Raw genomic sequence first — 25,171 nt, 5'->3', positions numbered from 1 at the left:
CCTCTTCTATTTGCAAAACACTAGCCAATGATCAAGAAATGACTCCTTTCCTCTCACAAACGCTCTAGCTCACTTAGGGTTTCTCTCTGGGGTCTGGTAGCCGCAAATGACGGCCATAAGGCCCTTTAAATAGGCCCCAAACCCGAGGAATTAGGGTTTCATTAAACAGCGTGGACTTGCCGAGTCCTTGGGGCGACTCGCCGAGTCCAGCCATCCCCTCGGATAATGATTCGCGTCTCTACTCGGCGAGTCTACGCATCAACTCGCCGAGTTCTTCCATAAAATTTGAAATTCAATGAATAAATAAAATACCTGAAATTCCAGATGTTACAAACAACGACGTCAACAATCTCGATCAATCACCAATATTTGACGATCTTTTGTCAGGAAAAGCCTTGAATGCTCCTTTCACAGTGAATGAAAAATGAATATAAGTTTGGGTATTACCTTACAGATGGAATATATCCACCATATTCCACGTTTGTGGAGGCGTTTCGACACCCACTAAACCCAAGAGACAAATATTTCAAGAGACGACAAGAAGGAGCATGTAAGGACGTTGAACGTGCTTTTGGGGTTTTGAAATCAAAATGACACATAGTTGAACATGCGGCGAGACCTTATGAGTTAGATACTCTACGAGATATCATGTATGCATGTATCATAATGCGTAAAATGGTCGTCGAAGATAAAGGACGCAATATTGCAACGTATTCGCACACGGAACGTAGACATGTGCAATTTCAACCAGGGACATCAAAATATTTACATAGAGTGGTTGATATTCAAGATCAACGAAAACACAAACAATTCCGTGAAGACTTGGCGGATTACATCTATGTTGGTCACGAAGATAAAGATTAATAGTTTTAGGTCAAAAATGTAGATTTTATCATCTTTTTTTTTTTTTTTTTTTTTTTTTTTTTTTTTTTTTAGGTTTTTAAATGTTTTTGTCTTTTGTTGTAATTTTTTAATGTTGTTTTTAATTTAAGATTTATTTAAATTTTATTTTTACTTTTCAAATGTTATTTTTAATTTATATGATAAATATAATTATTTTATGATATAAATTAAAAAAAAACAAATTTGAAATATAGAAAAGAAAAACATCAAAAAGAAATTAAAAAATAAAATAGAAAATAATTGGTGTTATCACATGTTATTAGATGTTGCTCATTTACATCTTAGGTGTTATAACACTCATGTATGAGTAAGATGCCACGTAACACCTATTGAGTGTGATAACATATAATAACATGTTGTCTACACCTAATAGTTTGAAAAAAAATAAATATCACTATCACTGACTTGCATTAAATAATCCATTAAAAACTAGTCAAACAACGATCTAAGCATCTAAGTTTTTATAAGTACATAGTCACTTTCGACTTTGGCACTTGGAATTTGGAAATGATCCCCAAAAAATAGTACAAAATCACATGGACATTTTAGTCCCTCACTTCGCAATTATTTTCATCCGATCCCACATTTACGCCCTTACCATGTGCAATAATACACTTAGAAGGGCTTTACTATGTGCCATACATTTTGCATTAACATCTTTACTTTGAGGGCAAATGAGATTTTCCCTTCTACGTGATATTAACGTGAAAATTAGATATGGGTTTTATGCATAATGTTTAGGTTAGTCGCTTAGTCTTATAACATCCTTATTAACATTGGATCCTAATACTATGAGTCTAAAAACGAAAAATGATACCGATTCCAATAAGATTAATTTGTAGCAAGATTAACTTAAATATGTAAGGTCCTGTTTGACACACATATTTTCAGGTCCAAACATATATTTCTGGCTGAATGGATCGGAAAAACTGTTTGATTTGCACAAAAAAAGGGTCTTTCACAGAAAGCCCCAAAATCATATCTTTCTGGCTGAATGGGTGGAAAGACAATTATGCACCAAACCTCGCTTCTTTCTTTCTGTCTTGGATTATTAATTTTTTTAAATATATATTTTTTTAAATTTATTTTTTGTTGAATTATTATTTTTTTTTCATCATTCAGCACAGTCAATCAGATGTACAATCGAACAACATGATTTCTTTCTCAGTCGGAAAACTTTCCTAGATAGCATTTTACCAGACAACATTTCCCCATACATAAACTATCAAACGGGACCTAAGACTAAACAATGATCGGTGGGATTCCACATAAGATCATTGTATTGAACAACGATCTGATCCCACTCATCTCTCTCTCTCTCTCTCTCTCTCTCTCTCATTTGGTCTTTAGTGTTTAAAAGTTTAAACTCAAAAGTCATTAGATGTTGTTTTTAAAAGAATTAATTTTGCCATAAAAAAAAAGTTACGGCACAACTTGTTGTTCGTTTACCCGCAACGTATGTAAATCTTTCTTTTGAATTTGGTAATGGAAATCAAATTTAAATTTTATTAGCAACACTAAATGACACAACCTGAAAAATTGTATCTTTAGAGCCTCAAAAATGCATCTATTCAGCTCCAAATTAAGCATCATTGATTGCACGAAGCCAATAGAACCCCAGGGTTTGGTGAGTTGCTATTCATTTACTCCATGAACTTACGAGTTTCGACAAAGATATGTCCTATTATGCATAGTGTTTTCTTCCATTGCACCTGGTAATTTTTTATATGCGAAGATAAATGTACTACATTAAGGACAATTTGTCATGTAAATTTATATTAGATAATTAGATTTATAATTTGTGCATTAACTTTTAAGATTATCTGTAATGTTTCGAATTTTATATCACTTATGAAAAGGTATACGGAAAGGTTATATTCATATGTTCAACTTATAAGTATTATGGATCTTTTTGATCTCGATCTTGTAAAGTAAAACGATCATATGTAAGATCTATAAGTATTATGGATCTTTTTGATCTCGATCTTGTAAAGTAAAACGATCATATGTAAGATCTGAATTTTGACGGACCTTGGTTTCAATGTCATATTACTTTTAATGCATTAACTACGTGCCGTTATAAAAAAAAGGTTATGAATTTTGATTACTTTTGGTGCTTTCACACTAATCTTATTTTGGTCATGGCAACAAATACAAAACAAGAAATGTGGAAGTTTAGACCTAACATAATAGAGTTATTATTTCCCAACAAGTATAATGATTGCATTTAACCTTTATCGTACTAAAATGCAACTTGTTATAGACATATTAATCATTCCTATACTCAAAACAAACAATAAGTTGGTAAAAGTATAATGAAATAAACATGAATATCTTCTCCTGCTGTCACATGCCTTTCTTCTATTTGATGCATTTAAGAACAAATGATTACCAAGTTAAAGAGATCTTTTTTTTCCTGGCAACCACTGAGGTGCTCAACACTCTGCATCCGCAAACACTTATATCATGCTTAGTATTTCATACTAGTCAAATTATTTAGGGGAAAAAGTCAATGCATCATGACATCTATTTTCCCTCTTGAGGTAAGAGATAAGTTTTAGTTTATAATTTTTAGGTAGAAATTTAATCATTTCATCTCTATCCATTTGAAATACCAAATTTTCCTTTTCCATGTCCGGACACTGGAAGGTGATTGTTCTTCAAGATGAACGTGATATTAATTAAGTCTTATGGTAAGTGAATACGAAAGGTGGATTTTAATTTAATTTTTATTTTTAGTGAAAAAGTTACATCGTCAAGGAAACTCATAATTACAAGTCAAGATTCATTTTTAGTATGTAAAATGAACTTTATAGCTTAAACTATCAAAAGAAAAACATGAAGGACCATTGAAAATGGGAACATGACAATTGGTTGAGCTACAATTACGTTAATCTTAAGCTTATATTATATCCTTAAAGTATTCTATGGTTAATTGTTCCATAATATTAAATAGGAATGGTGATTTTTAGTTATTTTCTTAGGGTTGATATAGTATTATTGAAGTTTGTAGAATTTTTCAAAATCTTCGACTTTCTAGTTCTTTAAAATATTACGAACGTTAGTAGACAATATATAGTATTAGACAAGTTATGTAATATAGTAAAAATCCCTAGAATTCTCTTTGGTATTATTATATGGAATAAATCAAAGACTCTGCTATAAATAAGAGCAGATCACGATCATTTGTAAACAATTTATCTTATAATCTAGCAACCGTTTATTTGTATGTTCTTCTTTAGTTATTTTATTTTATTTTAATTTCTATGAATATAATTAATTGTTATTATTGTTTAAAATAAGGTTTTAAAATGTTGATTCGGCCTATGTTATTTACATGGCGTCCATGACGGTCATAATGAATATGTAATATTTGGGTTTATATGAGATTTAACTATAGACGTGATGGTCATTTACCTTTTGACCATAAAGTTTTTGGGGGGACCGGTGTATAGTTGAAAGCCTGGACTCGTTGTTTTGAATTTCTTATATCAATATGATTGGTAATCATAGTTTCATAGGGTTTTTGCCTATATTATCACCATGAGGCTCACAATTGTCATCCTACGTGACATAATTTTATTGAAATGAAATGACTAGAGGTGTAGCTATATGGGTGTAAGAGTGAGTCTTGACTCATCCATTTAAATTTGAGATGAAATATATTATATGTAGATTTTATATTCATTTTGAATGAAAAATATTAAGGTTGTGAATTGTAACATGATCAATTTTATGCTAAACTTAAATTCATAATGAAGGAAATAGTTTACATGTTAAGACATGTGGATTAAAGAATTATGACAATAATTTTTTGAATAGATCAAATTTCATTTCAATCTCCAATGTGAATTCCTCGTTCATTTGGTTTGTATATTAATATTTTTTATTATTATTATCTTAATTAATCAGTTATTTCCAATTTAAATGGAAATTTTACTTTAAGATCATATATTGTTATATTTTGTTATCATTTTCAGTATTTTGCTATTTGTTCATATTTTGTAAATTATTCGACTTACCCTAAAACAAAATTCTGGCTACGCCATTGAAATGACTTCTAATATTCAAACGGTCACGTCTATATCATAAGTTTTATAAAACTTAATGTTACTCTCCTTTTTAATATAGATTGGGCACTAAAGCACAATCGAAGGGAAAATAACAATCAACGATCAACTAAGGAAAATGGCATCATCTTTTTACCACGGTAGCCCTACAATTGAGGATCAACATGAGATCAACTCCTCAATTCGATGCCAATGTGGTATGTTAGCAAAAAGTATGACTTCATGGACGCAATCAAACCCTGGAAGACGATTTTATGCGTGCCATAATTCATTGGTAAGTTTCACTAATTTATCTAATCATGAACTCTATTATATCATATCAACCATATTGCTTATTTGTTTGAATTTGTAGGATAAAATAAAAAGGTGTGGTTTCTTTCGTTGGATTGACCCTGAGTTGCCTAACAAACGATACAAAGCCATCATGTATTATCTACATATGAAATTAAAGTCAACAGAAAAGTAGATAACTTGAAAGCTTTAAGAGTTAAAGCAACAGAAAGTAAAACAATGATGGTTAAATGTATACCAGAGAGGGTGGATGCAAGGTTGTTGTAGACAAAGTTTATGAATTATTTAGTTTTAATTTTCAATGTAGTTTTAATGGGGATTGTGGTTATGTAATCAGTTTTATGGTAATGGTGATATACTATTTTTTTATGTTAAATGACAATGTACTTTGTGTCGATGGTAATGTATATTGCATTAATGTTTCTTGATAATAGTAATATAGTTTGCATACTCGTAAGATAATGACAATTTAATCTGTATAACCTTACATATCACTTGATAAGTTGTAATGATAATGTATTTTGCATAATGGTATAATGTTAATGACAATATACCTTCATAAGATTCATTTGTCGAGATTAATCATCACAAGCCTTGAAAAGGTTAATGTTGTCATTTCCTAATGGACGCTATAATATTACAAGAATAAATTGTCTTCTTATATTTTGGTTTAAATCACCATTTCTATACTGCTTTAAACTTTGTCTTCATTTTGATGACCCACATTCTTTTTCATTTTGAAAGATGAAAAAACATCCGAATTCTAATCACAATTACAATAAAATGGAAGAAACGACACGTAGTTCATGATACAGTCACAAGAAAATGAAATAGCAAAATAAGTTGCACCTAAAATACATAAAACTACCCATAGCCATTACATTCACAGCACAATTACAATCGATTATTGTTGGAAATCATATATATATATATATATATATATATATATATATATATATATATATATCTCATAACAATTTAATTAAAAATCCGATCATAATTGATTAATCCAATAAATAAATAATTAGTCACGGTTAGTATATAAATGGATATGAAAAAAAAAACACACAAAATTAAGCCTAAAACGATTGGCTTTGATAAAGACAAAAATATCAAGTGTGTGAACCCAAGGACTAAGCCCAAACATTCATTAAAAACCTTAGGAGATAGTATTGGCCCAAAACATAAAGGCTCAAAGATTAAAGCCATAACTTATGGTTTTACACGGGTTTGTCAAAAATACGACATCATCTAGAAATCAATCAAACCGACAAGCAACTAGTAACAACCATGGACCACCTTACGACAATGGATGGTCAAAGGGAACCCACCTATGACATGATGAATAACGATGGTGATAATGGCCGCTAGTAGAGACGATTATTTCGACGATAATGGTGTCGTTGTATCATTTTCAGTAGTAAAATAACTCTTAAGTATGTTGACTAAGGTGGGGACCCCACTAGTAACCAAGCCTAAGATGTACATTGATGGTGCTAACATCACCATAGTGGCGAAAGGAGGTGTCAATAATGGTAACCCCTCTATGTTTTGTGTCACAAATACACCTGAATCCTAATGCCGAATGACAATAACAAAGATCAAACAATATCAAACATAAGGGGGGTTCAAATAGGTTATGTATATTAGCTTCCATTTTCATAGGGTTTAAATCTTTAAATCCAACGAAATCCAAATTTCTTCCCCCAATAATTCATACATGTAAAAAGTCATTAATAATAATTAAGTGATATATCTAATAGGAATGAACGTTACGAATATAGTTTTCATCTCCTTAGAGAATAACTTCTATCAAAACCCAAGGTTCACGAAAATGACACCTAACCTTAAAAATTCTAAATGGTGTATCGTATATATACATAAGGATGTTAAGGTTTCACTAGGCTTTGTCCCCAGCCCGCCCCTTAGGAAACACCTTAGAATATGGAACCTCCATTGGCCATGTCAGAGCGGCATAGTGAATCCATTGTGGATCTATATAGTTATCTAAAATCTTGTCTAATTAATTCATATGTTCCTCATAAGTCCATATAATTTATATCATTAATTATTTTCTCTTAGTAGTGTGTAACCTGTTAGGTTTGGAAGACATTGGCAGTGACATTATTATGTTATGTCAGGTGCATATATTTCAACATGGTGTTTTCCTGCTCCATAGAATCCATACATATGCATGTGTCCTCTACATGATGAAGTTCTAAAAGGCAATAAGAAAACACATAACTTGCCTTGAATCTCCAACCCAAGCATAAGGTTGAAGTTATCCATTGGCACTACTAATAGATCTATGAATCATTTTATGGTCTTGGTGTCCATGTCACATGCCAACTTATTATGGGTTTTTTTTACCAAATATGCCACCTTGATAGAGCTACTCCCTTTTTTGGCATTAATAGCTAACTATTTTTGTTAATTAAGGGACACTAAATTATGATTCATAAAACTATCAACAACTACACATACTAGGATACTTATAATGATTATTTAAATGAATTGTATTCATTTTTCATTTACTTTATGTGTTTCAAACTTGGACCTGGTCTTATTAGGGGTCCTCGAAGATCCCACACAAACATCTTCCTCAACTTCCATCTCTTGCATAATGGCTTAGAGCTTAGCATTTTTATGAAAATATCAAGAGTAAATTACACGAATGGTCCCTATGGTTTAGGATAATTTGCGCGTTTGGTCCCTAACTTATTTTTTTAACTCGGAAGGTCCCTACTGGTTTGTTTTTGTTATGCGCTTGGTCCTATCTTACATAAAAAGTCTATTTTTCCCTTTATTTTTTAATTTATTTAAATAAACACACTCCTAATCTCACCATTCTCACCTTACCTTACGTACCCCATTATTTTTTTCTATTTAAATAATAATATTTTTAGGTATGACAGGGACCAAGCGCGTAACAAAAATAAACAATAGGGACCAAACACGTAATAAAAACAATCAGTAGGGACCTTCCGAGTTAAAAAAATAAGTTAAGGACCAAACGCGCAAATTACCTCAAACCATTGGGACCATTCGTGTAATTTACTCATTTATTTGAAAACCAACACTAAACAAAGGGAAATAATTCTGATCCATAAGAAAATATGAAGGATGTCTCTTATGTGGCAGACCATACTTATCAAATATAATTAAAACTTGGGGATTCAAACATTGAGGCTTCATTTCTTATTTGCATTAGTTTCTGTCCCTACCTCTTCATGATAATCCCTTAGTCTCGTGGCCTCATAAAATCTACTACATTAACAATATAAGATACAAAAACGTACATCCAATATCTATGTTTGTAAGACATTAAAAATAAAGGAATCATTTTTATAGAGATCTTAAAATTCAAGTATGAACATGAATTATATATATATATATATATATATATATATATATATATATATATATATATATATATATATATATATATATATATATATATATATATATATATATATATATATATATATAATATAAAAGGGATTTTGGAGATGACTTGTAACTTTAGTTACCATATTTAATGGATAAATAGATCTCTTAAATTATCGAATGAAATCATCCAAAGTATTAAAACCATGAGGCCATAGCGGGATGACTTATTCTATTACTATGGTCAACAACTAAGGCCACCCAAGGCGATGTGTAACGTCCCGAAATCACGATGTAAATTTTTATGTAACACCCGTAAAAATTCAAGCCAATTTAAACTTTTAAAAATATTTCAAAACCATTAAACATTGCAAACTTGTTTTCAAAATGTACCATATCAGAGTATCCCAGAAACAAATTCATAAAAAGTGAGGAGTTGTACGATCACGCATTAGCCTTGCCCCGATCCCTTGATGTACCTGAAACAATAAACTGAAACTGTAAGCCCGAAAGCTTAGTGAGTTCCCCCAAAATATCGATACACATACAGTCCACATAACCATGTCAACAATATTATAATATAACAAAATGCGTCGGGTCCACAACTTACAAATTGGATTACCCCCTGGGCCCACAGTGTGAGTCAGGATTGCCTTGCAGGACCACAACTCACATCTGGCTTGCCGTCGAGCCCACTATACAAGTCTCCCTTAGCCCGTAACTGGAATGCTCCCGGGTTTGTTGGATTACCGCACGGAACAGTCTCACCTCAACCCATCCCACATAACATATCAACATATAACATAACCACTGAGCATGCATATAAACATGTAACACAGGTAGTCCTACAGATTTACCTAACTGGCATAACCACTGAGCATGCAACATTAACTTCATACACAACATACTAACATAGCTAGGATAACATTTTAAATGGGCTGGCCTTGGTGCCTTAGACCCCTTAGTATAGTGAGGATAACTCACCTTGCAAATGTCGGCTCTGTAACTAAACTCCAACTCTCAGATCACGACCGCAACCTCCACCACCTATTATCATAATAGAACCCTACTCGTAAGTTCTCAACCTTTCAAGGTACCCCATAAGTCGACTAGTCAACCCCTGGTCCAAGTCAAAGTCAACACTCAAGGTTAACAGTCCATATTGACCTTTACTCGTCGAGTACCCTCAGCTACTCGTCGAGTACCCTCGGCTACTCATCGAGTTCCTTGAGATACTCACTCACTCGCCGAGTCTCCGGAGTGACTCGTCAAGTTCCTAAGGTTTTCGATCAAAACCTAAGGCCATTCGCCGAGTTTCCTTCTTGCGACTCGACAGGTTCACGCGTATTCATCAATTTGGGGAAACATTAACCGGCTTACCGAGTTGTTCATCCAACTCGTCGGGTCTGGGGTAATCTTCATCGCCGAGTTGTTCATCCAACTCGTCGAGTTCAATTCCTATCTTCATATGACTCGACGAGTCGACTATGCGACTTGTCGAGTCCCTCTAGCCCTTTAACCATGCAGACACTTTTTAAGCCATGACAAGGCCCCAAATTGCAGATCCAACTTCCTTAGGCATGCTTATCATGTAAAGTTTCAAACTTTACATGCATGCAAAGCTTTAAGACCCTAAAATGGCACAACTAAGCTTTCAATGAAGTCACATCCTTGAGAGAAGGCTCCTACTAGGCAAGGCTGATGGCTTTATGAATCTTGAAGCCAAGGGGAGTCCAGATATGAAGTTACAACTTCAGATCTTGGCTTAAACACAAAAACCATTTACTAAACTTATGCACCAAAGGGTTTAGGAGAAAATGAGCCAAGGGAAAAACGATCTAATACCTTTAAAAGAGCCCTTTCTGATGCAGAACTCGAAGCCCACCAATTTCTTGCTTTAACTAGCTTGCTTCCCAAGTGATTTCTTCACCAAAAATTACCTCCAAGCTTAAACCTCCAAAGAACACACACACACATACACTTGAGTTAGGGCCTTTCTGGAATCTCAATGGACTGTAGGGAGGTCAAAGGAGGCTTGTGTTTCTTTAAATAGGGTGCAAAACCTCGGGACTTAGGGTTTCATCTGCCAGCTCCTACTCGTTGAGTCCCTTCTTGGACTCGGCGATTAGGCCACTAAAACACGAGGACCAACCCGCTGCTACTCGACGAGTAGGGAAACCAACTCGTCGAGTAGACCTTGGAAACAAAAGAATTCTTATTTAAATCAATACCTGAGAATCGGGGTGTTACAACTCTCCCCCACTTGAATTAGACTTCGCCCTAGAAGTCTAGTGCGATGAACAAGGCCGGGTAATATTCCCGCATTTCTGCCTGCAGCTCCTACATCCACTCAAACTCCTTTCGGTGCTCCCACTATACCTTCACCAAAGGTATTTCCTTATTCCGCAAAACTTTCGTCTTCCTCTCAAGTATGGCCACTGGCCTCTCCATGTAATTCAGACGTTCATCTACCTGAATATCATCCAATGGCACTACTGCCTTGATGTGTGTTTACTCAACTAGTTTTAATCCTACTTTTAATTATAAATTGACACATAAAGGCAGTGGACCTATCAATTGCGGTAAAGCTAAAGAAGTAGGGTATCGAACTCAGGGAACGGAAAATTAAAACTAAAAACTAGAATTAACTAAAAACAAGTAATAGAAAATAGGGGTTTCTCTAGTTTTGCAAGACTAGAAACTTATCTAAAACTTAACTACGAAACTAAAAGCTGAAAACACGTAAAAACAACCTAAATTCAATGATCAAAAAGGGTTTATGTTTAGGGTCAACTCTTTTACTCATATGGTTAATTTTTATGATAATATGATAGATTAATTGTTATTGGTTACTGATTCTGGTGATTAGATTCCCATTCACTATTACTAATCCTTAGAAAACATACCAATTCAAGAAATGGCCAGTTGATTAAACTAATAGATTTCCTAGGTTAATTATTCGGGTTAAATAAGACTTGTAGCTAGCTAATTAAATTTGATGATTCAATTAACCTCTTTTTGATGTTGTATCACACAAGCTCACACATTAATTTACCTATTCTCTAATTAATCCTAGTTTCATGTTCATTATCCCTAGGGATATAGTATTGTGTTCACATAAATTATATGAGATAAGCAATTAAGAGATGTTCATGCAGCTTAATCACTTAGCAATTAACAGAAAACAGTTATTGTTAATGCATAAGGGTTTTTAACAAGCTTAATTTAACAATATCACCAACTAACAATTAATCAAAAGATTAAATTAAACCATAGGTGCAAAATTGTTTCCCCAAACAGAAACTAACGAAATTAGTTCATGAATTCAGTGTGTGAAAGCTTAAAAACAAATTCAAATAATCCCAACATGATTCAATGCAAAAGAAAAGTGGAAAATTAAACCTAAAGTGTCTTAATGTCTTAAGAATGAAGGATTAAGGTTCTTCAATCGTTTTCCATAGCTCCAAGGGTTTCTTGATCGCCAAGTGTTCCACCAAAGATCCAGAGAGAGTCCTCAATTCGGGGTTGTGAAGTTTATTTATAGTTTTCGCAAAACATGGGCTACTCGTCGAGTAGCCAACTGACTCGCCGAGTCCCTTTTGAGGAATCCGTATACGGCAAGGACTCCACATGTCGCTTCACGAATCTTCGTGTCGACTCGTCGAGTAGACGATCCTACTCGCCGAGTAGCTTCAGATTTAGCCTTTTTCTTCTTTATTTCGTTCCCGAGCTTCCGTTCATATCTCCTGCTTCCTTTTTGCTTCTGAGCTTCTTTTGTGGACTGAAAACATAATTTGAACAATATTAAGCATCTTTTGTCCATAATATGCTATTAATTAGCCAATAAATGATAAAAATCAAACATAAAAATATAACTACAAATGCAAATATCATGCCTCCTGATCCACAATGCACTTACGCAACTGCGAAACATGGAAAGTGTTGTGGATCCGACTAAGCTCCTCCGGAAGCTGTAATTTGTATGCCACCTTGCCAACCCTGGAAATGAACCTGAATGACCCAATGTATCGGGGACCCAATTTCCCCCGCTTCCTGAAGCGAATCACACCCTTGCAGGGCGAGACCTTCAGGAGTACCATATCATCTACCTGAAACTCTAACTCGGATCGGCGTCTATCGGCGTAACTTTTCTAGCCGACTCTGAGCGGTCTGCAGTTGCTGCCTAATCTGTTGAATCTTCTCGGTAGTTTGCAGGACTACCTATGTCCGCCCCATCACTCGACGTCCAACCTCACCCCAACAAACCGGGGTGCGACATCCGCGCCTATAAAGCAGCTCAAACGGCGGGGTGCCAATATTGGAATGGTAGATATTGTTGTATGCAAACTCTGCAAGAGGTAGGTAGGAATCCCAACTCCCACTGAAATCAATGACACACGCCCTTAACATATCCTCGAGGGTCTGAATGGTCCGCTCACTCTGACCATCTGTCTGCAGATGAAACGATGTGCTAAAGTGCAAGCGTTTCTGCCAGAAACGGGAGGTAAATCTGACATCTCGGTCTGAGACAATGGAGACCGGAATCCTGTGGCGAGCAACGATCTCGCACACATATATGTCGGCCAACCTCTCAGCCGAAGAAATCTCCCGTATCACCAAGAAATGAGCACTCTTGGTCAATCAATCCATAATAACCCATATAACATCGAACCCTTTCGTCGTCCTTGGCAGCTTCGTGAGAAAGTCCATCGTGATCTGTTCCCACTTCCACATGGGGATCTCCAAAGGCTGCAGCTTACCATGCGGCCTCTGATGCTCGGCCTTGTCCATCCTGCAGGTCAAGAACCTCTCGACATACCATGCGATTTCTCGCTTCATACATGGCCACCAGTAACTCAAACTCAGATCTCAGTACCCCTTGGTGGCCCCCGGATGTATGAAAAAATGAGACTTATGAGCCTCCTCCATCACTGTCTGTCTGACCCCACCAGTAATCGGAACCCAAACTCGACCACATCGGGTCAATAACCCCCGACTATCCTGAACAAACCGAGCGATTTCACCCTTGATCCTTTCCACTTTCCAGTTCTCTGCCCGTATGCCCTCGACCTGGGCATCTTTGATTAAACTCACCAATGGGGAATCCACCGCTATCCTCATACAACTTGCGGGGGTGGAAGACCCAACCGACTTGTGGCTCAACGCATCCTCAACCATATTCGCATTTCCAGGGTGGTAAAGGATCTCGCAATCGTAGTCCTTGACTACTTCTAACCACCTGCGTTGTCTCACATTCAGGTTCGACGGATCCATGATGTGTCTCAAACTCTTGTGATTCGTGTATATGGTACAGCGGACCCCATATAGGTAATGCCTCCAAATCTTGAGAGCGAAAACCACCGCTCCCAGCTGTAGATCATGTGTAGGATATCTCGTCTCATGTGGCTTCAACTGTCGCGATGCATAAGCTATCACTCGTCCCCTCTACATGAGGACTGCCCCTAAACCTGTGATGGAGGCATCACAAAACACCACGAAATCGTCAACTCCCTCCGGGAGTGTCAAAACTGGAGCCTCACACAACCGCTGATGGAGGTTATCGAACACCCTCTGCTACTCAGGGCCCCACCGGAAATCTACCCCCTTCCTCGATAGACGAGTGAGGGGTACTGCAATCTTGGAGAAGTCTCGAATAAACCTCCGATAATACCCCGCCAGTCCTAAAAAACTCCTGACGTCCAAAGGAGACATCGACACATCCCACTGCATAATTGCCTCGATTTTGGCCGGATCGACCAAAATCTCATCCTGGTTAACGAGGTGCCCAAGGAACTGGACCTCTCGTAACCAAAACTCGCACTTCAAGAACTTGGTATACGGCCGTTCCCGTCTCAGAACCTCCAACAGCTCCCCGAGGTGCTCCTCGTGCTGCTCACGGGTATTGGAATACACCAAGATATCATCTATGAACACGATGACCGAGCGGTCAAGCATCGGTCTGCAGACCCGCTTCATCAGGTCCATGAATACTGTCGGCGCGTTGGTGAGCCCAAACGGCATCACCACGAACTCGTAGTGCCCATAACACATCCAAAACGCAGTCTTCTCCACGTCCTCCTCTCTAAGCCAGACCTGATGATACCCTGATCTCAAATCAATCTTGGAAAACCAAGATGCACCCTGTAATTGGTCGAATAAATCGTCTATCCTCGGGAGTGGATAACGGTTCTTCACCGTCAACTTGTTCAACTCCCTATAGTCAATGCACATTCGGTGTGATCCACCTTTCTTCCTGACGAAGAGGATCGGTGCTCCTAATGGAGAACTGCTTGCCCAACAGTTCCTGTAGCTGTGAAGACAGATCCTGCATCTCAGGTGGTGCCAAACGGTACGATGCCTTGGCAATAGGAGCCGCACCTGGCACTAGGTCGATCCGGAACTTGACCTTCCTCTCCAAAGTTATCCCTGGAAACTCCTCTGGAAACATGTCGGCATACTCCCCCACCACTGGAACCTATGAAACTGAAGTCTGGTCCCCAACCCGTATATCCACCATGTACGCTAAGTAACCCGCACATCCGTGCTGAATATACTGCCGAGCTCTAGCGGCTGAGCAGAACCCTGACCCCACTCTGGTGCCCTCGCTATATACAATCAGTTCTCCCCCACTTGGGGTTCGAACTACCACTCTCTGGCCCTCACAATCTATCATGGCACCGAAACGACTAATCCAATCCATACCCACAATCACACATACTTCCCCCATTGGAATCAGAATCAGATCTACCGGAAAGACCACTCCGAAGATCTCCAACTAACATCCTCGGTAGACCGAAGCAGCAGAAACTCCGTGTTCGTTGGCGATGGAAACTCGCAACGGACACTCTAGCTCGTCAACTGGTACACCAAACCCCCTGCTAAACATCTGAGAAACAAAAGACCGACTCGCCCCTGAGTCAAATAATACCAAAACAGGCAAGGAGTTCACTAAAAACGTACCTAAGAACAGGCACCACATATAAGCACAACACAAATATAATAAAAGAGGTAAAGGAAAGGAACATACCAACAACCACATCCGGTGCTGCTCTGGCCTCCTCCGCCGTAAGCTTGAAAGCATGCCCCTGAGCCTTTGGAGGCTTGGCCTTAACAGGCCTCCATCAGCGATCCTCAAGGTAGCTGGCACTGGAACCTGCGTCGGCTTGGCAGCTAGCAATGGGCAGTTGGCCTTCACATGGCCCACCTGGTCGTAGTGGTAGCATAACCTCATACCCGAAACCGGGGTGCCCTGGCGGCAATCCTTCGCATAATGCCCCTCCTTGCCACACCTGTGGCACCCGCTACCCGCTCGAAACACCCCAGAATGACTCCTATCGTACTTCCCACATGTGCGACTCTGCTGACCCACAACCCTAGAATCAGTGGTCTTAAGCCGCTTCGGCGCCGGCTGAGACTATACCGGGGACGGACGTTGCTCCCTCAACTGCAGCTCGATCTCCAACTCACGCTGCCTAGTAGCCTCCTGCAGCTCCAACAGAGTATTGCATCACTGGGTAGACACAAACTGACGGATGTCAGTCTTGAGCATGCTCATATAACAAGTCATCTGAGCCTGCTCGGAAGCAAACTCTGGGCAGAACATCGCCCTCTCTGTGAACATATGGGTGATCTCCATCCTGTCTCAAACTCAAAAACTCCTGAGCCAACTGCTCCCGCTCCACTCGTGGAACATAGCGGGCGCGGAACATCTCACTGAATTGCTCCCAAGTAACAGAAGCTCTCTAATCATCAGTGTACAATCCGGTCGTCAGTCTCCACCAATCCTTGGCTCCTAGCCTCAGCAGGTTCAGGGCACATCTGACCTTCTAGTCAGTAGGGCATGAACATGTGAAGAAACAGCCCTCCACGTCCGATAACCACCTCATAGCTCTAATCGCATCCCGAGTACCATCAAATGTCGGGAGCTTCGTGTTATCGAAGTCCCGGTATTGGAAACCCCGTCCAGCCCCACCTCCTCCTGCTGTTGTTACAGCTGATGCAGCTACAACGGAAGCCGTCTCTGCAAGGGCTGCGTAATGCTCATCAAAGTACTCAATCATAGCGATCTTAATAGACCCAAACATCTACGGTAGCTGCGCCCGGAACAAAGCGGCAACCTCATCATGTAGAACCTCTCGAATCCTGGCATCTAGCTCATCCGTCCCCATCTGTACCACAGGCTCAGGTGCTACCGGCACCTCCTGGCCTCCGCCCCCTGATCATGATCCTGACCCGGATGCAGTCACAAAACGTCTCGTCATCACCATGCTGAAACCACACCAACAGATATCAGAGGGTTACATAACAATAGGGGAGCAACCCCTGACTAACTCTAGGGTTGTGACTTCCTTGCTACGCGTATGGTTCCTGTTCTTTCAGTAGTACGGGCCCATACTACCTTCCACACCTACCCATATTTGTCTCAAGTATCACCATAACACCTTATCAACATACATATCATAGCTAGCGCCCACCCCGTATTCCTAAAGGAATGCTAAACTATTGCACGGCTGGCCTCACGACCTCTCATTACCCACCCATCCATGAAACTTCCATCAACCCTGCAGTGCTAGTGTATGCTAGCCATACATAACGCTGGACCCTATAGACTTTCAAATATCCAATCCTACCATAAAGTCAAATTAAACATTCTCAGGCTATAAGATCTTGATTATATACAACCGTGATGCATACACAAGCAACTACAATAATGATGTCAATCTCATATAAGGAAAACCCTAGGCTAGCAGGCATCATGTAATCAGTCAATTCTATCATGCAACTTCTGAAGATCCCTAGCCTAGTACTAGCATGTTGTTCTAACATCTCACATAATCACATAGTTGTATGGTATTTTGGGGTCTACTTACTGGCTCCGGCTAATCGTACACCTTGCATCCTCTTTCACTTACTTTGAAAACCATTTTAGAAATCATTTGAAAACCTTTCCCTGATTTGAGACTGGATTCACACGAATGTTCCTCCAATTCACTCAAACCAAGGCTCTGATACCAACTTGTAATACCCATAAAAATTCAAGCCAATTTAAACTTTTAAAAATACTTCAAAACCATTAAACATTACAAACTTGTTTTCAAAATGTATCATATCAGAGTATCCTAGAAACAAATTCATAAAAAGTGAGGAGCTGTACGATCACGCCTTAGCCTTGCCCCGATCCCCTGATGTACATGAAACAATAAACTGAAACCGTAAGCCCGAAAGCTTAGTGAGTTCCCCCAAAATACCGATATACATACAGTCTACATAATCATGTCAACAATATTATAACATAACAAACTGAACAGAATGTGTCGGGTCCACAACTTACAAACTGGATTACCCCCTGGGCCCACAATGTGAGTCTGGATTGCCTTGCAGGCCCACAGCTCAAATATGGCTTGTCGTCGAGCCCACAATACGAGTCTCCCTTAGCCTGTAACTGGAATGCTCCCGGGTTTGTTGGATTATCGCACGAAACAGTCTCACCTCAACCTATCCCACATAACATATCAACATATAACATAACCACTGAGCATGCAGATAAACATATAACACAGGTAGTCCTACAGATCTACCTAACTGGCATAACCACTGAGCATGCAACATTAACTTCATACACAACATACTAACACTGCTAGGATAACATATTAAATGGGTCGGCCTTGGTGCCTTAGACCCCTTAGTATATTGAGGATAAGTCACCTTGCAAATGTCGGCTCGGTAACTAAACTCCAACTCTCAGATCACGACCACAACCTCCACCACCTATTATCATAATAGAACCCTAGTCGTAAGTTCTCAATCTTTCAAAGTACCCTATAAGTCGACAAGTCAACCCATGGTCCAAGTCAAATTCAACACTCAAGGTCAATAGTCCATGTTGACCTTTACTCGTCGAGTACCCTCGGCTACTCGCCGAGTTTCTCGAGATACTCACTTACTTGCCGAGTCTCCGGAGTGACTCGCTGAGTTCCTAAGGTTCGCAATCAAACCCTAAGGTCACTCGCCGAGTTTCCTTCTTGCAACTCGACAAGTTCACGCGCATTCATGAATTTGGGGAAACATTAACCGACTCGCCGAGTTGTTCATCCAACTCGTCGGGTCTGCGGTAATCTTCATCGGACTCGCCGAGTTTTTCATCCAACTCGTCGAGTTCAATGCCTATCTTCATATGACTCACCGAGTTGTTCATCCAAGTCACCGAGTTGTTAATCCATTAAGCCAAGATGTCAAAAACCTCAGAATAGCTAAATATAAGAGACTTGATCCATAAAGTCGAAGGCTTTAAACCTTTGCATGGCTTAATGAAGCCCAATCCCCAAAGATGAATTCCAAAGGTCAAAAATCACTCCTAAATGTCGTAAAACTTCTTAATACCTTAAGACCTGAGTCCAAACTTCTAGATCTGACTCAAAGGGACTTCTTAAGTCATAAAGTTCCAAACTTTATGACTTAGCATGACTTAATGGGACCAAAAACAAAACGCTAAGTCCCAAGCTTCACCAAAAGACTACCAAATCATGCATGAAAGGTTAATACTCATCAAGATCCAAACTTTATGACTCCATAACCCCAAGAAAGGTCAAATATGAAGCTCAAAGGTTCTGGATTAACTTCTACTCACAGGTCCACCTCAAAGGGACCAAAATCATAAAAAAGTGTCACCTAGCTAGATCTATAAGAAAGAGTTGTCAAGGTTGAGACTTTATACCTACAAAAGTTAGATCTAGGTGCACAAAGCCTGGATCCAAAAGCTCCAAGTCAAACAGTGACTCTTCAAGAAGTTCCTTCTTCCTCCTCAAGCACCAAAACACACATAAATCACTTTGAAGCTCTAAAATCACTCAAATAGGGGCTAAGGGTCAATTTCTAGGGTGTAGAGGGATGGATGATGAAGATATTAGGGTTAGGTTATGAGATAATGAGCTTAAATAGGGTCCAAGACCCTAACATAGGGTTTGGGTCTGATTCAAGTACGCCCAACGTACTCTGAAGAGCACCCACAAACATCCTGGTCAGTACGCCCAATGTACTGCTCTCATCACTAGTACGCCCCACGTACCCGGCTAAACCTTAAAACAACCAAACTTCTGAAGGCCATAACTTTTTCGTTATAAGTTCGTTTCCAACGAACTTCATATCCACCGAAAGGTGACGAGAAGCCCTACACCTCTATCAACTCACCTGCCTAAGAACTTTCCAAACAAAAACCCAAAATTCACAAAATCCTGAACTGATACTTTACCGAAATTCCCCTAGGCTCCAAACACGAACCCAAACACCTAGATCACTTCAATTACATTACTCGCACCCAAATGGATCTAGATCTCACATTTTCAAAGACCCTAAGCCTTATGATGACCGATCTTCGGGTCATAACCTCGAATTAGGAATTCGGAACAAGGCGTTACAACTCTCCCTTACTTAAATTAGATTTTGTCCTCGAGATGATTTCTTACTATCCTCGACACACCGAACAACCTGAGCAACACAGCCACAACCCTGAGCATACCCCAGCCTTCCCCAAGACAACGAAACCAAACCTAGCAGGGCTCTGCAACCTGAAGATGGACGAATCCTTTCTCCTCCTGAAAATAACCCCTTACAACATAAACACATCCACTTAATACGGAATCTGTAGTCTCGAGATAGTCTGACTCCATGTTAGACCGCCCATACTGCCATTCCACTTATCCCCAACTGACTACTTATCTTATGATAAATTGAGGTCCCACTAGAAAACAGAATCACATACAACTTATTGCTGCATAACACTTATACTTGACAGAAGGCTTAGATAATCCTTCGAGTAGAAGAATCATACCTGCAACGGTTAGACTCAGATGAGAGCTTCACATCAGGGTCAAATATTTTACTTTGAGATTATTTAAACCAAACTGCAAGTGACCTATTCATACTCTCTGAATATCACGCAACTCCACACCCAGGTTCCAAATCAACAATACTTCCTTGACTTATCTTGACGCCCCTCACAGCTAGAACCAAATGAAAACACAATCACCATGACTTGATCCTTCATCAAAACTAAATCCATTCTTACCCTTGAACCCTTTGATTGATGCCCTCGGCATATAGATACCCCACTTCTTATCCCACTGAAGATAAAGTCCTGCACATAAACACTCGCAATACCCAACTTGAGATCTCACCCAAAAACAAACTCGATATTCAATTCATAACCTGAGATCCACATATACGCACTTGCAGTTCACCAAAAACCTTTTGATTCACGACAACCCCTCACTAGACCAAGATATAAAGGTTCCCAAACCATCGTTGAGACTAACAGTCTTGTACATGGTCCAACCACGAGGTTCCAAAGAGTCCAAATAACGAGGCTACCTAGCCTATAAACCCCTATGTGCCATACACTGAACACCCACTTAATCTTGTAACTCAAGATCCAAAACCTTGCCCTAACAGTCTCTATAGAACCCACCTGTATTGCCAAAATCACACGGGCCTCGCCCACGGGTTCCACCCAATAAGAGCTATGTGGGCATGACCCTGTCTCACACTCCAATGGTCCTCAATCCAGAACAGAACAATACTCCTCGATAATCCTGACTGGTGTGCACAAGGCACGAACTAATTTCCCTTTGCACTCATGACCACCTCTAACGATAGTCTATCTCGAACTGGTGAATGCTACGATCCTATCGCAGTCTTACAACACTTATCACCAACCATGGCCTTACCACACCTTAACCATCACCACCCCATACATCCTCATCCGAAACCTGCATCAACTGCATCCTAACAGATGTTCGGGACATACTTCAAATTCCGAAGCCCTCAACTTGAACTCAACCACAAGTCTGCTATGCATAATAAAGCAGACGCCAACCAGTGGTTGGAGGTTTCCTGAATTCCCACTTACACAGCTTCAATCTAAACGGCCACTTAGGCCGTTTCTCCTCCTGGACAAGATGTGAAACTTTCCCTAGTTCCACACCCTTCCTAACTCCCAGTAATCCCGATCGATACTGTTGTTGGATTAATGTCTAAGTCCATAACTATATTTGGTAAGACTTGACCCGACCCGGCATGGTCCATTTGGGTTGCATACCATCATGCACTTGGATGAGAGAAATAAGACACTTATGGTTATTAATATATTATAAGTTCTAGTATATTAATAATAAGAATAATAAGATTATTTAATTAGTATTGATCAAGAATTAATCTAGGATTAATTAAGTGATCAAAAGAAGACTAATTAAATATATGGGTTGATTATGTAAATCATCCATACTTGTATAGTGGGCTAATGCTCCATGGATAATCAAGTTGGGCTAAAACCCATAGGATGGTTCATGGATGCTCCATGGTGTATTTGAACCCATGGATCCAAGGAAATGGAAAGTCATGACAATTAGGGTTTGCCCTAATTGTAACACTATATAAAGATATTATTCTTGACAAAATCGGCACTAGTGGGTGTACTAGAAGGGCTAGCCGATTTCATGAAGTGTGGGTTTTCTCTCAAGTCATTCCATGTGTTTTGATGATTGTGATTCCATTTGAGGTGTCACACTTGGGGCACTTGGCACTCAAGCTTCATGAAGACTTTCTACATCAAAGAGGTATGTATTCTATCTTGCTATAGTTATTGTTTTGTATGCTAGATTAGGATAATACCTTGGAAGTTCTTATTTGTATGTATAATAGAGAAAACATAGATCCAAGGTATTTAGGGTTGCATGTACACTTAGGAGTGTTAGAATGCTCAAAACCCAACAGTGGTATCAAAGCCTAGGCTTGTTTTCTTGTTATACCTGCAATAGAAGCTGAAAAAATGAATATGGTGCTGTCTGGCCATCAGACTCGGCGAGTCCATCAGGAGACTCGACGAGTCCATGCCTAAAAAGTGATGAATTCGTTCCAACTCGCCGAGTTTGTTCATGCACTCGACGAGTTGGACCCCCAGACAGCATATTTTCGAGTTTTTTGGCTAGAAATGGACTAGGAACATTACCCTAAGTTGTTTTTGATCTTATAAACTTGTTTTTGATGTGGTAATGTTCATGCTAATCCATTTTCAAAGATAATTGCCAATAGATTCATGTTTTGTATTAGTTTAACGTTTAGACTAATTACATGAAAAAGTTTGATTTGAATTATCTTGTTCTTATGAGTTGCTTAGATTAATAGAAATGTTGAGTGAAATAGTTGTTTTCAATCCATTTTAATCTAAGAGTTGAGTATAAAATGTGTTTGTGTAACTTGTCCTCAAGTTACATGAAGAGTCACATTAAAGACTCATAAAAATTCATAAGAGTTGGCAATGGTTACAAAATGAAGAGTCTTGTGTCATTGAATAACTTTTTATGACTCCATAACTTGTCCTCAAGTTATGGAAGTTCAAGAGTCACTTCATTAAAGAAAAATATGTAACCATAATTAAATCCATAAGTTATAAAATAAAGAAAAAGTTAGTTCTTTTATTAGTTTAAAGTCTTCCATAACTTGTCCTCAAGTTATGGAACTTGAAGAGTTTTTGGATTAAAACTACTTTAAACACATAAGTTATGGAATTAATTAGTTTTGAATAGTTTCAAAACTTGCCCTCAAGTTTTGGAATTTGAAAAGTTTTCAAGTATGAATACTTTAATTCCAAGTTAGCCCTTAGAATTTTAAAAGTTAAAATTCAACCCTTATACTTTATAATATTATAAGTTAATAATATATATATGTATAAGAGTAAAGTCAGTCTTACCGCTAGTACGCCTCATTCACGAAGCCGGTCTATAAGGTGGGTATAAGGTTGTTGCCTATAAAATGGCAACTTAATGGGTGTCCACTCTCACCCACCGCTTGCTTGACTGGTGGAGGGTCGTTAGCCGAACGGGTTTGACAGGACTAGGATTCTCCCTTCATTAAAAGTATTAATGATAATACTAAGTAACTAAACTCTTAATAATACCCAATCTTAGTTACTTAGGAAAAATGTGAATAAGGTGCTAATCCATGAAATTACACTTTGCACTTTGTTTAAGTCGTTAGTGGAGCGTGTGTGGTTAACCGGCACACTAACTTGGACTTAACAAGGTAGGTAAAGGGTGACTTAATATTTATCATAGTATCGATGGAGCGTGTGTGGTTAACCGGCACATCGATTGAGGGGTAATTTATTAAGGGTACCAAGTGATTTGCATGGTTACTTCACACCTCGTTTTGTGATCCTCGGCATCCCAGTCACAAAACTTGGAGGGCACACTCGAGATTGAAACATGCCTTTGAAAAGTTCAATGAATCTCAAAGATCTAGGAGTTTCAAAACCAATTAAAACCTAATAATACATTTCGTTTATCTTGGTGGAAATTGGTGAATCGTCATTCACCTACCTTCAAATATTTTATAGCTTGGATTACGGCATACCTCTTCTAAGTTATAAAATAGTTTGTTGGGTCCTAGCCTTAATATTTCATATTGGGTGTCATATTAAGGACTTTAAATCAACTATCTTGAATATCTCCCAAAAGATGTATGTAATAGACACCTATGATCTTCCCAAATCTAGTGAAACAAGGTTTCCTAATGAAGGTGATGTCCCATGGATATCATACTTCTTTCTCTTCCTCCAATTATTCTTCCCAACCCACAAGTTCTTGAAAAGTTTAAGGTCACTCAGGCCCTATTGGCAAGGCAAGGTCTAGGTGTGGTCACATCTTAGAGATGTAGTCACATATTGACAAGCCGGGAGAGTTGGGTGTCAAAGTCTTGAGAAAGTTGGTGGTTCAATCACTTTCTAATTCACATAGTGAGTTCCTTTGGGACACCTATGAAACATACTATGACAAGACCCTTAATGATCTTATCTATTTGTTAAGATCAACTTCCTTAAAACTTGATGGACATTGACAATAGTGACACAGGAAATCCAGAAAAGCATTCTCTTCCCAATGGTAAAGGGATCGGCCATAGTCAACTCGGTTGACCAAATGGTAAAGAGAAAAGCTAAGTCTGTGATAGTCCCTTGTACCATTATCAAAGGGTCCATATGTTTATATTACCAAAGGAAGGGGCATTGGTTGCGAAGCTGCCAAATTTACCTAAGGATGTTAAAGTCAATAAGTTTGACTCTACTTCAGGTAAATTCCACTATCTAACTCTGCTAAGTTTCTATTCTGAGATTCCTCATACATGATGTGACTGGGTCACATGGTGATGTTTTAAGAATCAAAGAAAAGTGAAGAAACTTAAAGAAAGAATATGCTGAATCTGATCGCATAGATGGATTTCTATCGCGTAGTTTGAAAAATCGGATTCTTGAGCTACTTCTTAGGAGTTATGAGATATTGCTTAAGGAATAGATAACAACAAGTTTTCATATGGATTGTAAGGATAAGTTTTTCCGCAAAGTTTTAAAATAAAAGAAAAATTTTTGATTTTATTTATTTTAAAATATCCTTACAATGGCATTTGAGGAAAAATTGTTGCTTATATAATTCCATTAAGAGCAAGAGTGGAAATATAAAATTGATTCTTTCATT

The 25,171-nt window shown here is 38.5% G+C and overlaps 1 long non-coding RNA gene across 2 annotated transcripts; it reads left to right on the top strand.

Annotated features, from left to right (window-relative positions):
• The first annotated feature begins 3,276 nt into the window (after positions 1 to 3,276).
• On the top strand, positions 3,277 to 5,667 carry LOC122194593 (uncharacterized). 2 transcript variants are annotated; one of them, XR_006183924.1, is made up of 4 exons: positions 3,277 to 3,446; positions 3,553 to 3,596; positions 5,035 to 5,247; positions 5,326 to 5,667. It is a non-coding gene; the product is annotated as an uncharacterized LOC122194593 (long non-coding RNA). The 2 variants fall into 2 exon arrangements; XR_006183923.1 differs by lacking the exon at positions 3,553 to 3,596.
• Positions 5,668 to 25,171: the final 19,504 nt, after the last annotated feature.

This window comes from Lactuca sativa, chromosome 6 (genome assembly GCF_002870075.4).
Source record: "Lactuca sativa cultivar Salinas chromosome 6, Lsat_Salinas_v11, whole genome shotgun sequence".
NCBI classification, from domain to species: Eukaryota; Viridiplantae; Streptophyta; class Magnoliopsida; order Asterales; family Asteraceae; genus Lactuca; species Lactuca sativa.
The sequence above is the reverse complement of the archived record's forward strand: the minus strand, read 5'-3'. Positions and strand labels throughout refer to the sequence as shown.